The sequence below is a fragment of the Anser anser genome, assembly GCF_964211835.1.
Source record: "Anser anser genome assembly, chromosome: 1".
Classification (NCBI taxonomy): Eukaryota; Metazoa; Chordata; class Aves; order Anseriformes; family Anatidae; genus Anser; species Anser anser.
In genome coordinates, this window is record NC_139720.1 from 137800034 (window position 1) to 137810187 (window position 10154).

At 39.9% G+C, this 10154-nt stretch overlaps 1 long non-coding RNA gene across 1 annotated transcript; it reads left to right on the forward strand.

The window, feature by feature from the left end:
* The first annotated feature begins 915 nt into the window (after positions 1-915).
* Positions 916-3767, forward strand: LOC310885683. Its single transcript, XR_014574891.1, has 3 exons — positions 916-1102; positions 1232-1930; positions 2027-3767. It is a non-coding gene; the product is annotated as an uncharacterized lncRNA (long non-coding RNA).
* Positions 3768-10154: the final 6387 nt, after the last annotated feature.

A 10154-nucleotide genomic window follows, 5' to 3' on the forward strand; every position in this document is an offset into this window, starting at 1 on the left:
CATGATGGTTAAAAATAATTAATCCTTTTTACAAGCTCCTGGCTTCTGGATCTAAGCCTCCTTTCACATGCCTTGGCCCTGAGGCTGGCTTCTAACCAAGCTCTGGCCAAAATTCAGAGCATCTTAACAGCTGGTCTGCATGATGCCATTGCAGAGGGCAGAATTGTTTCACATAACTTTATACATCTGCAACGTGCAGAACATTCACATAGATTAGTTAAATTCTACTTGTCCCAAGACTTCAATGGCTCATCCACCCCACGCAGGTTGCCATGCTGTATGTTACATTTTGTGGTCCTACTGCTGTGCTACAGGCATCTGCATCACGAGGGCTGCTACGGTGGGCACGAGCTGGTGTTCCCCTCCATGTGCCTGGTCCCTGAGCAGCACTGGGCAAGAGATGCTCAAGCCTGTCTGCAACCCCCTCTGTACGCCTGGCTCTAGAAAGGCTGCCGTGAGCTGAGCCATGGCAGCAGCTGCAGCAGAGTCAAGGTTGCTTCTTACTTACACAGGGGAAGCAATTAGGGATGAGGTTGTTAGTTCTCCTTTAAAGATGTGAATGGTGTTTCTTACAAAGCATATACAATCCTATTTACTTGGATGCACAGGAAGAGTGCAGCAGAGCGTAGACAAGAAACACTAAAAGTCACCCTCCAGCCGGCTTTTCATTATGTAATGCTGCAGTGCTTGTGCAGTAAGGGTGGCTGAGTGATCTTAGAGGCAAAAATCAGCTGTGAAGAACAAAACACCAGCACAATCTTCTGAGGGTTGGCTTTCAGTCCTCCCTCTGTCCGTATTTCTTCTCTTATAAATAACCTATGATTAATCAGTGTTTGACAGGGCTTATTGCTAGAGGTGAACATAAGGCCACAGAGGCGGGGAAGGAGTTAACTGCTGTGCTGCTACTGCGCTTGGCTGCGGGTTTCCTAGCCCAGGGTTTTCTTGCATAGATTTAACTGATGTGATAAGACACACCTGTCAAACCTTTGAAAGGTGACTGGTGGCTTTGTGTACCTCTCTGGAAAGGCAGCAATTTAGAGTGATGAGCTCTGAGAAAAGGAGTTCTTTCAAGGTCTCCAACTGTGCATGCAAAAGGAGTGAGGTACCCCCTTTGAATCACTTTGAAAATAAACATAAATAATATTAGAGCTGTGATTTAATCAGTGAATGGCTGATTTCTAGGCACTGTGTAGGTTTGCTTACCTCTGAACTGCTGTTTTCCTCTTTCCAGGATGTTCTTCTGTAAAATGAGCGTTCTCTGACTTACTTACCTCTGCTTGTACTATGTTATCCTGCCTGAGTGCACAGAGAACCACGCTGTGTAAACTCCCAGGGTATAAAATAGCACCAGAAATGAGACTCCAGTGAGTGCAAATATTTTACAGATAGTGGCTGTAGCTATGGCTGAAACCAAGTGAAATTGTTGTCCTGCCTGGAATTATGAAGGTTGGGAGAGTTGACTTTTCCTAGGGTTAATATAGGGGTGAAGGACAAGATCTGGATGTGATCCTAAAGCAGATAAAAACATTTGTATTAAAATAGCACTATTATTAAAAGTATATCAGTTTGCAAAGAAGGGAGCACTGCATGCAGTGTTTTACCTTACGTTAGTATCTGCTTGCCATTAGATATGATTCATGTCTTCTCTGGGACAAAAGAATAAAAGTTGACATGTTGACCAGAGTGCCTTCGTACTCATCTAGAGGTGCCCGCCAAGAGACAGACAACCTATGGTGCTATCTCAGAGATAACAATGGCACTCAACAACTGGACAGAAGCTTTATAACAACTGGCAGCCAAGAGAGCAGAGAATATATAAGCGGTGTGACTGGAGTTTCAAACTAAAGACTGAGGTCTCCAGATGCTCTACCAGAGGAACGATTGTTTAGTGCAGGGAGTGACTGAATCCTGGGGGTTTTGAGCCAGCCAAGTGAGTAATGCTGCAAGCATGGATGTGTGTACATTTTTTTTTTCCCCTCACTTAAAGGCGAAGGGACACTTAGAAATGAATACTTTGTTTTTAAAGGTTTTTGCAGACCTGGCTTGTGTCCTGGCTATACAAGATTTCAGGCTGCTCTGCAGCTGCTGAAGGAGTTGCTGTGAGACTTAAAGGAGCACACAGAAGAATCCTTGTTTAGGAGGAGTCTGGGTTGAACGACAAACAGGCATGCCCTGGGAAATATCGAGAGGTGACGGTGCTCCACAGACATGGTGACAAACTGAAAAGTTTTGTTTCCACTTCTCAAAATGAAGTGTCTTTTAACAGTCCCCAGATGACTGTAAAAGTTACAGGAAGTTTCTAGAAGCTTTATTTCTATTCTGGAGTGAAAAAAAAAAAAAACACCAAAACTTTGAATTAATGGGAACGAACCTATTTCACCCCATCCTTCATCACTGAAGTATCGTTCTGCATGGGCACCTTGGGTGACCATCTTTCACTTTCCTGAAGAGAGGCTCGTAATACAGGCCCTGAGGAGGCTTGCAAACCAGGAAAGATACGATCTGTTAATCACTGTTGCCTAGTTCCATTCTTGTGCCATGTTAGATCCAAACAGTGAGTTGTCAGAAGGGTAAGAATCAATTTTAAGCACTAAAATACATCAAACTCTGTAGTCCCCTAAATTGTTCCAATACAGATGAACTTTTTTTTTTTTTTCTTTTAAAGCAGCTGTCAAGTGCTCCTCAAGGAAGATAAATCTAGCTTTCTGTGTGTTCTGATCAGTACATCTGCAAGACTAGTATCTGCTGTTACATTTTTGTACTTGAATGGTATTTTTCAGTCAGGTCACAGGATTATTTTTAAATAGAAAATGATAGTTCAAATTACATGACAACCGAAGGAAATATATGTAAAAATTGACACTTTTTCATATTTTGTTTATATTTTGAAAAGTGAGAAGGGGGAAGAAATCTTATGTTCGTATTACAAACTTCTTACCTACATGTTATGGCAGGCATGCCCTCCCCCAGGTTTTCACATAGCTTTTAATATTTTTTTTGTTAAGAAAATCTTTACCAAGTATGACCATTTAGGAGCCGTCTGGAACAAATTGCAACTGCAGTAAAAAGAAATCTGAAAATAGATGTTTTCTGAGTAAAACTACTCAGGGTACAGGAAAGAGGGAAAGACACAAAGTCACAGTTGTGCTCTGCCATTTGAGACCACATCCAGATCGGACTGTTTGCAACGTGCATGGCTGAACACAGAAACAAGAGGAATTGCACATCAACCTTACTGAGCAAACGTCAGGCTCCAAGTTAAAGTTAGTTTCTAGGCTCCCTCTACAGTCAATGGAGAAAAATAGTTACCTCTGGAGGGCAGGTTCCTCTGCTTTTCTTGGTCATGTACTTCACAGGTTTCCAGATGACAGGATATGAATTTGTGAACAATGAAGTGAATGGTCCGTGTATTTGAGTACTTAATAAATGTAGGAGCATGAAAATGACCGTCCTTGCTTATGCTTTTTCCACTTAGCAATTATTCATATTTATTGAATAGAAAAAAAAATATATATATATGTATATAGGTATCTGTGAAAATGTCTATTTCCTATGATAAAATGAGACCTTTGGCTGGTTTCAGCAACATATGTTTTTTAAGTAGGGAAACCTTTTCCTTTTTTTTCCCTTACGTATTAATTCTAAGGTCTAATAAAGGTTCATATATAGCTTTTGAATTACTTCATTTTAAAAACATTGCATGAAACTAAGTTCCTGGTCATTTCTGACATCAACAGGTCTATCATTTGAGAATTTGTCCTCATCAATTGTCACTGGTATGGGACAACTTGCATCCTTTATGGTGCTATATTCTCCACTGTGGTAACTGTCATATATCAAGATTATATCAGGCTTCTGTAAATTTTATTTATCATAACCCTCTGTAGATTTATCAAGTCTGATTTAGTCACTTTCAATCTAGGCTGTGACCTTAGATCTGTTGAATGATGAGTTTTTTTGTTTGTTTCTTTTTTTTTTTGTTTAAAGGGACACCATTAAAATCATTCTTTCAACTTGTTAAGGAGTACGTTGTAGAAGGAGATCTTCAAGGAGATCTATATTATACAATAGACAAGAACATGTTGTTCCAGTGACAAATACAAAAGACGAACGATAGGATACCCTTTGTGATAAAGACTCTGCATGAATTTAAATAAGAACTAAAAAAAGAGAAGGGTCAGACAAAAGGCAATGAGATAAATTTTCTCATGTCAAAATGTGCAAAATTGATTCTCCTTTGGACATATAAGCTAATAGGGATATTGCAAACGTTAGTTACGGCAGAAAGAGGGAGGGAGAGAGGCTCTTCCACATAGTGTTAAAGCCAAGGTGCAAACAGCTGTAAGTAAATCTTGAGGTATATTAAGTGTTCAAGGTGCTCAGCTCTAACAGCAGACCGATAAACGCTAACATAAAATGGGCCATATTAACAGTGATGGACAGTCTCAAAATCCATATTAATCATGTGTATTTGCTTAGTAACAGTTACAGTGCAGCAGATTTTTTTGTCTGATAACTCAGCACAGAACTAGTACTCTCATAGTACACTTTTCTTAGCACTACATGCTGAACAGAATTTGATAAGTAATTGTGAAACAGAGCCTCATTTTCAGAGTGCACTGACTAATGCTCCATTGCATTGTCCCACCACAACTACTGTGATTTGATTAAAAATATCATGCTACAGTGACTTTTGAAAACCTGCAGGTTTAAGCCACTCTGGTTTGTTCCATATGCTTGTTCTTAAATTAAATGAACAATAAAACCCCTCCATTATCAGGCTGGAAGTACTGATATATTTCTGTACTCAGCTTTGAAAAGGCAATTTTTCTTAGCGTTATGAACACTGGATCTCCACTTTATTGTTGGTGCCAAAATTTCTGACAGAGCAAAGACAGGAGTTGAGCTCATACATCAAGAACACTGTGGTTTATTGGTAGATCCTCCGACTGTAAAATATCCAAGAAAGCAGTAAGTCCTTTTCTTCTCCTGTTTAAGTTTTTGCTTGTTTGTTTGTTTTTACCTTGGAATAGATATAAATGCCAAAAGGCTGCATTTTTCAAATATGAAGAGTAAAAGTAAGAGTAAAAATTAGAGAGAGAACTTTGCTTGAAATTCTACATAAAATAGGAATTAATGTTCTTACAAATAATTTTAAGTTCACTGTGAAATCCTTACGGAAAAATGCATTGTATTAATCAGTAAGGACAAAGGGTTAAATGACACAGTAGCATAAAAATGTTGGAGGATCATTTAGGAATATGGAAAACACACTGATTTGTAAATGTCTGCATGAAAACTCTGTGATGCCTGGTAGAAGGGGGTTTGATTTTTAGACATTACCATCAGCAGCCATCCTCAGCTTTTACAGTGCTATGCACACAAGTTCTAAAAGACTGATAAAATGGGTGGCAATTTCTACAGCTTCCGTACACATCCAGACAAACAGGCTTGCTCTTCTCTTTCCCATGCGCAATCCCACAAGGTTGTTCCACCCTGGAATTGCAGAAAAATCTGTTGGGGGACTACAATGGACTCTGAATAAAAACCAAGCAAATCTCCACGGCCATCTAGGATGAGCTCAGAACCCAATTATTGGGTGCCCATTATTTTCCAAGCCCATTATAAGCCCATTATTTTCCAAGAAGATGACTGGTGTCAGTGCTGTTTGTAACAGCTCTTTTAGGGACATGTAGAGGTGTAACACAACACAGATGATCTTTGTATAGTTATAAACCTTAAACCAGTAGCATGTTTAAGCTTATAACAGAAATGCTACAAAGGGATCACCAGAAGAATAGATAATGCATAACTGTCTCATTCCTTAAAGCTAATAGGCGTGCTTTAGATTCTTTGTTCTGTTGCTGGGAGTTTTGTCCATTCTCTTTCCCCCTTTCCTTTCACACTGTAAAGGTGAGAAAGTCTTCTGTCCCCAAGGTGGCCCTCTCCACTCCATCAAGATGTCTTTACTCAGCCAGTTGAATAAATAATGCTGTCTCCTGCCTGGCTGTGATGAATATCACAGTGCTTGCAACCAGAGTGCAAATTGTATATTTACTGAAGACAGTGCAGTTTTCTAACAAAATTCAGTACGCATAAGCTTTACTTGTGTAGATTTCGCTAGATCATTTCACCTACTCTCTGTCTCCTTGGTCAAATGGAGAAGAGTCTGGTGAAAGCTATTCTGAAATAGCTCCTCTGAAGGACCAATACATTGGTTATCCTCTGAACCCCAACACCCACTTCCCATCAATCAGCTGGCATGGCTCAGGCGGATAATGGGCCCACTAATTTGCCTGTGCCCCAGGTTAAGCAGGTTAACATTGCCATGCAGGACCAGCACTTTCATGGGATCAGCATGCTCCCTCAGGTCAGAGTTACTCAGTCTGGAGATGGCAGTGAACAGAGCTCATGGGGCTCACCCGTGGCTACTCAGGTTGTGCCAGCATCACTGTTTATGGAGCTGGGATGTGAGACCATGTCAGTGAACTGGTCTACATGTATGTACTTCTAGTCAACCCACGTGCTATTAAGTTGGTCCCCACAGAGTCCCCAGAAAGAAGTGAGGTGAGTACAGCTCAGTGGCTGCCCAGAGAAGAGCTGAACAGGTAACTGTCAAAGGAATGAGGGTAAGAGCTTGTTGAATTAGTCATGATGATGAGGCATACCAAGAAACCATGTCTGCATGGTGAGCAGGCTGACCTTGGTGGCAGCTTTCCTGGATACTGCACCTTTAACACTACCTCAGAAGAGGTTATTTTGCTATTTGGAAATGCCCATTGCCGTACTGCCCGTGGTCTTATGGAAACACCTAATTTGCATGTATGCAGACTTCAGCTGAATGCAAATATATGCGGATAACTTTCCAAATTCCATTCCTACCATCAGTCACTCTGGAATGTTGTTAGCTTTCTAAAAATGTATTTCATTTAGATTGTCTACCTGCTTTTAACATAACTATTTTCAATATAAATCTATGGTAAGGTCACCAGGTGCCCCAGTTTCATGAGCATCCTGTTTTCACAATGATAGTCACAGAGATGGTAAGGTGCCCTACTTTTAAAAACCTTTAGAGAGCCTTCTGCTGCCTTGGGTTCATACTTATTAAACCTTTGTGAAAGAGAAACAGACAATTGTCACAGGAAGGAGGGGGATTTAAAAGTGACAGCAAAAATAAAATACTAATTTTTGTTTCCTGTTGAAAGTGCATTAAGCTCTCCCTGATCATTTACTGTTACTTTTTTTTTTTTTTTTTCCATGCTGGGAAGCTCATATTTATAAATATTTCAACTGGAATCAAGATTTAAATGGACTGTAATTTTATTCACTGTCAAGGTGTGTAGTTACAGAAATAAAGAAAGTTATCAGATTTTATTCCACCTGATTTATTTATTCTTCCTAATACCACCGTAAAATTGAAACCAGCTCACCAATCAAACGCAAATTTGTTCTGCATCCAAAAATCCTCTGGTAATATTTTCTTTTTCAGATTAGTAGTTAATTTATATCACACTTTTGTGCTAAGCTAAAGTATTGCTTGTTCTTCCCTAATTTTATATAAAATGAGACTGAATCAGAAGTAGCTAGTGATTGCTGCTTAGGCAAATTATTGAGGAGGTCAGCCTTCATTTTCCTTAGCTAGCCCTGGGCCTGACTGCCAAAAGTCCTACCTCCAGGTGTGGGCTTCAGGATAAATTCCTGCCCAGAACCCATGCAGGCATGCTGAGGCAGTTGTGCTTCTCTGCAGCAATGAAGATAGAGCTTCTCTGACCTTTTTTTTCAGTAAAAGATGCTTGACTGTGGAAAAAACTGACAGAAGTCCAACTATTTCAGAGTACAACTCCTTTTCAGACCTTATGAAATCAAATCTGTCTGTTATAAAAAACTGAACCGAGAGTAATAATAATAATAATAAATAATAATAATAGAAGCCCTCCCCCCTCCCCCCCCCCGTGCATCTCTAGGGGTGATGCAAAGCACATGCTTCTGCTTTGAGGGTGTTACTAACATCCCTCTCTAAATTATTAGAAGTCCTAGTGCCAGTTCCAATTAATTTAAAGTGCTTAGCAACTGATGCTATAGGAAAGTTTTAGGCAGATACACAGAGAGCTATCAGGCTTTTTTCTCACATGGTTCTCTTAACATATGTCTACACCTTTCATATGAATTCTGGAAAGAGACTGGCCGCATGAACATATGCTGATGGCTAGTAATACTTGTAGAAGATGCTGCACCCTCATTAAAACCCTTCCTCTTAACTGTCTACATAGTTACAAGTCATCATATGTTTCTGCAAGCTCATAAAAATTCAAACCGAATGGATGTCAAGAAGAAAACAAGAATTAAGAATACAAAGAGCTGAAAAATGTTTACTAGTTTTGGAAACAGCAACAAGCTCTACTTACGGTCAGATTTAAATACTTCCTTAGGTGGGTAACATGCTTCTGTTCAAATGTCTTCATCAGAGCTATGAAGCAGAACATTTGAGCCAAGTAAGGAAAGTAACATCTGGCATTCAAAAACTCAGGTATCCTTGAAATTATATACAACAACATACCTCTTGCACTCTTTCCCTCTTTGCCCTTGTCTTTGCATTTGTTTAATACTTTCCCTGACGATCAAGTACAATAATTATTAGTTTTCTGGATACCTCATCGAATTCTCTAAATCAGGCCTCTCAAAATGGTGTGCTTTCACTGACCTCACTTATACTGATGTAACAGAGCTAAATTTCATCCCCTTCTACCAAAGTTGTGCTTTTGTGTTACTCTTGTTCAATTCTAAGTCCAACACAGAAAGTAAAATTGACTGAACTATGCCATTCTTTTTTATTTTATTGTAAAATAGACTGATGATTATGGGGGTCTCTGTTTAAAATTCATTATACGATACAAATCCATGTTTAAATAAAACTACGTTTCTGTAGTATGTTTCTTTTGTGTATCTTATTTCTTAATTTCAGGTCTTGACTGGTCCCACACGTCTCTTCTTCAGGGCCAAGCACTTTGAATACTTTTTGAGGGGAATTTGATTAGAGCCTCACATTGGAAAAAAGTAATGATACTTGTGCACATCCAGGAGTCCTGCAAGCAGAGTGTGAGGTCTATAAACGTGTTTCTTTAGATGAAAAAGACAAAAAATGGATCACTCAGTGCCTCTTGCTCTAAAAGAGAACAATGGCATTCTGCTAGTATCCATTATAGTGCTCTCAGCACAGGCTGTTTCATTAAAACCTTTCATCCTCCTAAATGGGGTGTGGAAACTGAACCTCAGAGATAAAAAACCCACAATAACTGCACACAATTTAGCTCCTAAATGGAGCCTAAGATGATTAAAATAATAAGCATCACACTGTGCTCACAACACTTCAATGAGTGTAACTAGGGTATAAAACATTAAACATGTCTCCAATGCAAAACATTTCACATTAGAACTGCAGCAGCAAGTCTATGAGAGCATTACACTGTGGGCTAGGCTGCTCTCAGTCCAAGTGTGCTGGTAAAGATGGGGCAGATTTACTGACATGGCCAAGGACTGGCCAAAAATAGGGTCCAAGCCTTTCTCCATTGAAACCCGTCTGAAGAAAAGCTGATCCTCTCATTGGAAAGCTGCCAGTGATATCCATGATGCTCAGAACAAGTCCTACACCCAAAATTTTTGAGGATGTCACTCAGTAAGTCCTTGCTTAAATACGGAGATGGCCACAGCCACAGGCTGCTCTGGGGCAACTGCTGGCCCTTGGGCTGCAGGGACAGTGGTCTTGTGACTCCAGGTCAGCAGGCAGCAATAGCCAGAAAGTAAGCCTAATGTTAGGAAATATTAGGAAAAACAACAAATTCATAATGGTACTGGGTAAATCTATGGGGTGATTGCATCCTGAACACTTCATAGAGACCTTACTTGTCCATCTCAGAGGAGGTAAAGTAGATGAAGACCTCACTAAGGCAAAGGGAATGGCCAAAGGAAGGGAGCGATTTTAAATGAGGAATGACTAAATGGACTAAGGACTCACTGAGAAAAGAGGTAATTGAGAGGGACATGACACAGATAATATGCTGACTGATCTGAGCTTCAACTGGGAATGAATTGTCACTGTTTGTTTCAGTGGAAGATCCAAGGGATATCTAATGAGACTAGCAAGTGGCGGCTTTAAA